The following is a 6358-nucleotide window of genomic DNA, read 5'->3' on the forward strand; positions in this document are numbered from 1 at the left end:
CTGAAACAGTCCCCAGGCAGCCCCTTGGGCCTCCTCTGGAGGGGCCGACTTCCCCGTAGGAGCCTCCTCTGGAGTGAGCCGTTGGAGGCTCTGGCTGAAAACAAACCATCACTCAAGAGTGTGCAGACTGAGCTGTTGGCTACTAGCGCCCTGGCTCTCAACCGTTCATTTCTGTTGATGTGCACTCAACTCCGTGCGAGGATTTGTTGGGGACTCGGGGGAAGAGGCAGCCTGCTCTTGCCAGGGCGGCCGTCACCCCCGGTTGGAGCCGGCACAGCTTCGGAGGAGTGACAGAGGAGTGTGATGACAGGTGAAAGGGAGGACAGAGGCAAGACCCGCTGGGAACAAGGGTGGGAGGAGTGCGTCAGGAGAGTGACGGAAGGAACACTTGGAGTAATTGCCACGAGGCGTTGCAAGAGAGAGGAAAAGGGCCTGTGCAGGAGTGTGGGGGCGCCTGGGCTGGAAGCCTCGTGTCTGCAGGGCTGCCTGTCAGCGGGGTTGTGTCATTTTCTCCAGCAGTGGGGACAGCCTGGAAGTAGAAGTGGATGGTGAAATCACCCGTAGCTGTGGATGGGCCAGGCGGGAATAGCAGTAGAACATCCTACCCCCTTCTCCCTTTTATTTGGGGCGTAAGCAGGGGAAGTAAGCAGGGACTAGGTGTGGCTATATGGAGTTTGGCTGATGATTGGATGGAATGGCTCTAGAGTCGGGGGTAGACTGGTGGGGCTCCCCTTTTCATTATTCCCTCCTCTTCCTTTCTCCATAGTGCTGTCTGGAAGGTAGATAGCATGGCTGGAGCTTAGGCAGCTATCTTGAGCTATGAGACAATGTGCTAAAAATGAATAAGCAGCAAGAGAAGAGAAGGGGAGATGGGTCCCTGATGCACTGACAGTCACCATCCCACTTTTTTTTATGAGTGAGAGAAATAAACCTTACGATTTTAAGGACTGTTCTTTGGGTTTTCTATGTTATGCCACTGAACCTAATCCTCACAGAAACAGACCAAGTATGGGGAAATTGTGGGTAAGTATAAGAATTTCAGTAAAGTGATCGACCAGGGAGTCTTAGCAAAATAAGAAAGGAGGAGAAGCCAGGAGGCGACCAATCCACCGGAGAATGGGGGTGCACCCTCGGGGCACGAACAGCAGGGCAGCCTGGGCAGGCGCAGAAGGTCTCATGATTCTGATTTTACGTCTCACAGTCGACTGGACCAGATGCGGCCGCAGAAAGTGCTCCCATTTCCCACGTGCTTCCTGCGCAGCCCGCTCCCTTTGACGTCATAGGCGCGCCTGACCGCACTCCTCACCCAAACTTTGGAAGGTAGCTTCTTTTATTAGCCTATTTCATAAATAAAGAAGTTGAGCTTCAGAGAGGTCAAGAAACTTAACTGAGGGGACAAAACTGGTAACTGGCTGGGTTGGCATCAGAGTCCAGGCCTGTGACTCTGGGGCCCAAGCTCTTAGCCACGCCCACTCTTCTGCCTGGCACTGTGCCAGAAAGCGAACAAGCAAGGGTGCACGCAGAGGTGAAGGCCTGTGATGTGGCTGGTGGCCGCACCTTCTACATGGACGTTCAAACCCCACAGCGTCACGGCCCGACACGAGCTGTGGGGAAGGCCGTGAGCCACAGTACCAGACACTGAGTTTACAGACCAGGGTGAGGACCAGGTGGGACAGTGGCCACGGGATCCCGAAGAGGGTGTGAAGGAGCTGAGATCCGGCCGCCCTGTAGCACACCGACCCTGCCCCTGGAGTTCAGGGGCTCGCACGACAGCACAGGAGTCTAGGGAACCAGCACCCCACAGCGTGAGTTAGATTGCTGCCGATGCAGGAGAAGGGTGGGCTCTAGAGCCAGATGCTCTGGGTTTGGATCCCATCTCCACAACCTTCTGTGCCTGTGTCCGGTGTGTATGGGCATAGTGATAGCTTCTTCCTCACAAGGCCGGGAAGATGAGACGAGGGAACACTTTTCGCAGTGCCCAGCACATGGTGAGCACTCGGTCCTGTCCATGCTGCTGTGTCAGAGCTCCATGGAGAAGGTAAGGACCTATATCAGGGTGGAGCAGGATGAGGAGGGCTTCCAGAAAGGTCAAGGAGAAACCACTGGGCTGGGCCAAACCACCTCCCAGGGAAGGTTGTCACCCTGCCCCGCCCCCCCTCCCATCACTCTGAACATGCCCTTAGGCCTCCTCTCCTCAGGTTGCTAGCTTGTCACTGCTACATTTCTAATACAAGAAAAGACTCAACCCCTTCTAATTGAATGTCTGAGCATCTTGGGAAGGGGAGTTTTCCTCTGAGCTCCCAAACCGCACATGCCCACCTATCACCCAGCACCTGCACCCAGGTCGCTGTCTAATGGTGTTTGTTGGATGATGGCATGAACTGCCCCAGCTGTGCCAGCGTGGCCAGGACGGGGTGCGACTGTGTTCACTGTCCTCCTCGTCCCACCCGGCACCCTGTTCGCCAGCTCCGGGCCCTGTCCCTGCCCTGGTGCTGCCGCCTTGGCTGTGACTGCTCCGCATTCTGTCTGCTCCTGGAGGTCCCACCCACTGTGCGCGTGGCCAGCTATTTACTCCTCAGGGTCTGCAGTTATTATTAGACACCATAGGAACCCAACCCTGCTGAGGGAGTTGTTTTTATTTGCAAGTGTCATAAGGTTGGCATCTGTGTGTCTGTTTAGGAAAACCTCTGCCGAGGCTGAGACAAGTATTAGTGAGGATGACAGGGGAGCTGTTACAGAACCAGGTGCCCCTGGGCCAAACAAACATCTGGGTGGCCACAGGACCATGGGCAGGCCCCGGGGCCCTCCCCGGTCTCAGCACCTCTGGGTCAGGAGGTGCAGCCCCAGGTCCTGCGCCGGCCCAGCCTCGGAGCCCAGGGTCTAGTTCTGTGCTCTGCTGCCGACATGCTGTGTGATGCTGGGTGAGTCATTTCATCTCCGTGGGCACCATGGTGTCAGTCTGTGAAGTGGAAAGAATGAGCATTGCTTCCCAGGGCTTTTAAGAGGCCCAAGCACAAGAATTAAATTGAAAATGCAGTGACATATGGGCCACCATGCATGGAGTGCCCAGCATGCTGTGGATTCTTGGGGGAAGGGCAAGAACCAGCAGATTTAACCTTTGGGACAGCGCTTGGGTCACGGTCAGAAAGGCTATGTCTCTTGCCCAGGTTCACAAAGCTGGTGAGCAGAAGAGCTGAGATCTAGATCTTGGTAGGTCTACCTCCAAAGGTCATACTATTTTCTCTGAGCCAGGAGGCAGAACAGCCTGAAGACATGACCACCTCCCAGCCCCCACCCCAGGGTGTCTGGGGCCCTGGGTAGTGAGGTGAGCAGGAGAGAAGGTGGAGCTTGGGCGGAGCTGGGGAGGAAAGTGGAGAGAAGGAGGGGATGTAGAGGGCACATGGGCTTGGAATGAGCAGCAGGCAGGTTCCGGGGGCTGGTGGTTTCTTTTCTCTTGGCAACATGGGTGTCTTCACTTTGTGATAATTCACGGAGCTGCACACCGTGACTTGCGTACTTTTCTGTACATATGTTAGACTTTTTAAAAAGGTTAACAAGGAACTTTGTAGCCTACAGTTCTGGAGTCCAAATGTATTTTTAAAGTTCATACTCATACTATTACATATGCAGCTCTCATCTGCATCTATTCAAATGACATTAAAAGTTATCTTTAAAAATCTGAAGATATCCAGGTAAAATTCCTGAGTCTGGGTCAATGTACAGATCCCGGAACTGAAATTCTGAGAACTGCTGACCAGCCCCTGACATGGAACCCACCTTGGCCATGGGCCCTCCTCCTCCTGCCCAGCTACACCACTGTTCCCTTCAGCCCCCTTGAACCTAGAGCAACTGCATGACTCAGGTTAGCCAGGGAGATGTGAGCAGGAGAGTTAGGTGAGACTACGGGGAATGTCCTTGAATGGAGAAAGACCCACCTTCCTTTATCTCTTCCTCCATCTTGTTCACTGGACCTTAGATGTGATGGCTGGAGCTCTGGTTTCTGCCTTGGACTGTGAGGACAAGAGCTACATCCTTGGGACAGTAGAGTGGTGAGCTGGAAGGAGCCCAGATTATCAAAGACTTTTTCAAATGGACCCACTCCCCTAGCCTTGGATGGCTTCCCTTAGATTACCTACTATATAACAGAGAAAAAATGTGTATCTGTATTAAATCTTGTCATTTAGGGGATTTCTGTCCCTCAGAGCTGAACTCAATTATAATTCATACTCCCCGAACAAAGGTGTGGGAATGATGGTGAGGGAGTACAAGGCGGAGGGGAGTAAAGGAGAGAAAAAATGGGACAACTGTAATAGCATTATCAATAAAATATATATATATATATTTTAAAGATTTTATTTATTTATTTTTAGAGAGGGAAGGGGGGGAGAGAGAGAGAGAAACATCAATGTGTGGTTGCTGGGGGTTCTGGCCTGCGACCCAGGAATGTACCCTAGCTGGGAATCGAACCTGGGACACTTTGGTTCCCAGCCCGTGCTCAATTCACTGAGCTACGCCAGCCAGGGCTCAATAAAATATATTAAAAAATAATTCATACTCCCCCCATGAAAGACACAGCGGCCTTCCCTTGTCCTTGGGCCTAATGGCTAACCCAGGATCTGATGGGAACCCAGCCTTCAACAGGCTCCAAGTCCCAAAGACAAGAGGTCTTTCACCTCCGTGAAAAGTGCCATTGACCACCGCTTGACACGAAGGCCCCATGTGGAAGCTGAGAGGATCACCCAAGTGGAATGACCTTATGGGCCCCAAGGCGTCTCCCAGCTACCTCTCTCACGTACACGGTGCCTGAAATTCCATCTTCAAGAGGTTATATAGTTATAAGAATTCCTCGTCACATACAAATGCTTCTGGAGAGCAGTGCCTCCTATTGGCATGAAGTCGTCATCTCAGAAGGAGAGGCTGAGTTGGAGAATTCTGAAGATGAACGGGACCTGGGGGTCGTCTGGCCCAGTGGTTTCCAAGCCCTCACGGTCTGAGACGGCGCCTGGAGGGCTGCCATTTGGGGCAATAAGGGGCACGAGGGGAGGACAGAGGACACAGGGCTCCCTTTGGGTTTGAAGCCAACTTTCTGTGCTGGGAAAAGTTGTAAAAACCACGTCTCTCCTTTATTTTGTGGGCTGAAAACAAGCCCGAGGTTGCCAGCAGGTTAATTGAGCCTGGACTCCGATGGCCAGCGAGGGGCAGAGCCAGACCTGGGGTGCGGGTTTCCGACTCTCAGGACTGTGCTGTCCCCACTGTCCCTCCATGCTTCCTTTGGTCGCCGTCACACTACCAGGTCACCTGCAGACGGTTAACCCTTCCGGGAGGCTGGCCTCTGCCGCGTATGAAGGAGATGAGTGAGACTGAAGGCACGTAGTTTCGGTGGGAGGATGGAGAAGGCGCAGACCCAGGTCTGGGCTTCTGTGGGGGTGCTGGGGAGCCTTGGCTGGCAGACAGTGCTGGGCACATGCAGGAGTCCACCAAGTGACTTGGGGGGTCGAGGGGGGCCGCAGAGGGTGCCCGAGCCTCGTCACGCACTTGTTGAGACTCACCCTTGGTGAAATCACTCCCTCTGTCCCAGGCCACAGTAAACGTGTTCACCTTAGACACGGATAACTTTATGGCTCACAAGGTGCTCTTCCATTTTCACATTTAACCGTCATGAACTCCTACTTTGGGAGGCTGGCATCATATTTTCCAGTGTACATGTGAGGACGTCAGGGAGTAAGCGAGGGTCTTTCCAGGGCTCCCAGAGCCGAGTCCTAAAGTGCGTCTCCTCTTGGCTCCTGGTCCGAGATCTTTGCTGCCATTCTGTAGCGCCGCCCCCACACCAGGCACTGTCGGCCGCTCTCTCCAGCCTGTGAGAGGCCTTTGCAGCCAACCACCGAGGCTTTCAGACAGCAAACACAATCTGTTTCCACACTTGTAACTTGGCTGACCTGTTGCCTGGCTTCTTAAGAGGTTGGGGTGTGTGTGTGTGTGTGTGTGTGTGTGTGTGTGTGTTTGCGGGGTGGACAGGAGTGACCTTGGTGACCTTGTACACGGTTCTGAAATGTTTCTGGGATGTTGATGGGCACATCTCTCCACTGTCTCATTTCTCTCTCATTGGCACTACCCAGTCACAGCATCCATGATCCATCAAAAGAAGGACAGGGAAACATAAGTGAAAAAAGTGCTCCTCTTGGTGATGGTGGACATGGGGGTTGACTCTCCAACATCCCTTCCATCCCCAACTGTGTAGCAGCAATGTGGTTTCTGAAAATGACCCAGCTCCTGGGACGGGGTCCTAGCTGACTAAGCCAACAATGATAATCCCATCATTCTCTTGTCAGTGATTGGTGCAGGGGTTCCAGGTATAAGC

The sequence above is a fragment of the Phyllostomus discolor genome, chromosome 9 (genome assembly GCF_004126475.2).
Source record: "Phyllostomus discolor isolate MPI-MPIP mPhyDis1 chromosome 9, mPhyDis1.pri.v3, whole genome shotgun sequence".
Lineage (NCBI taxonomy): Eukaryota > Metazoa > Chordata > Mammalia > Chiroptera > Phyllostomidae > Phyllostomus > Phyllostomus discolor.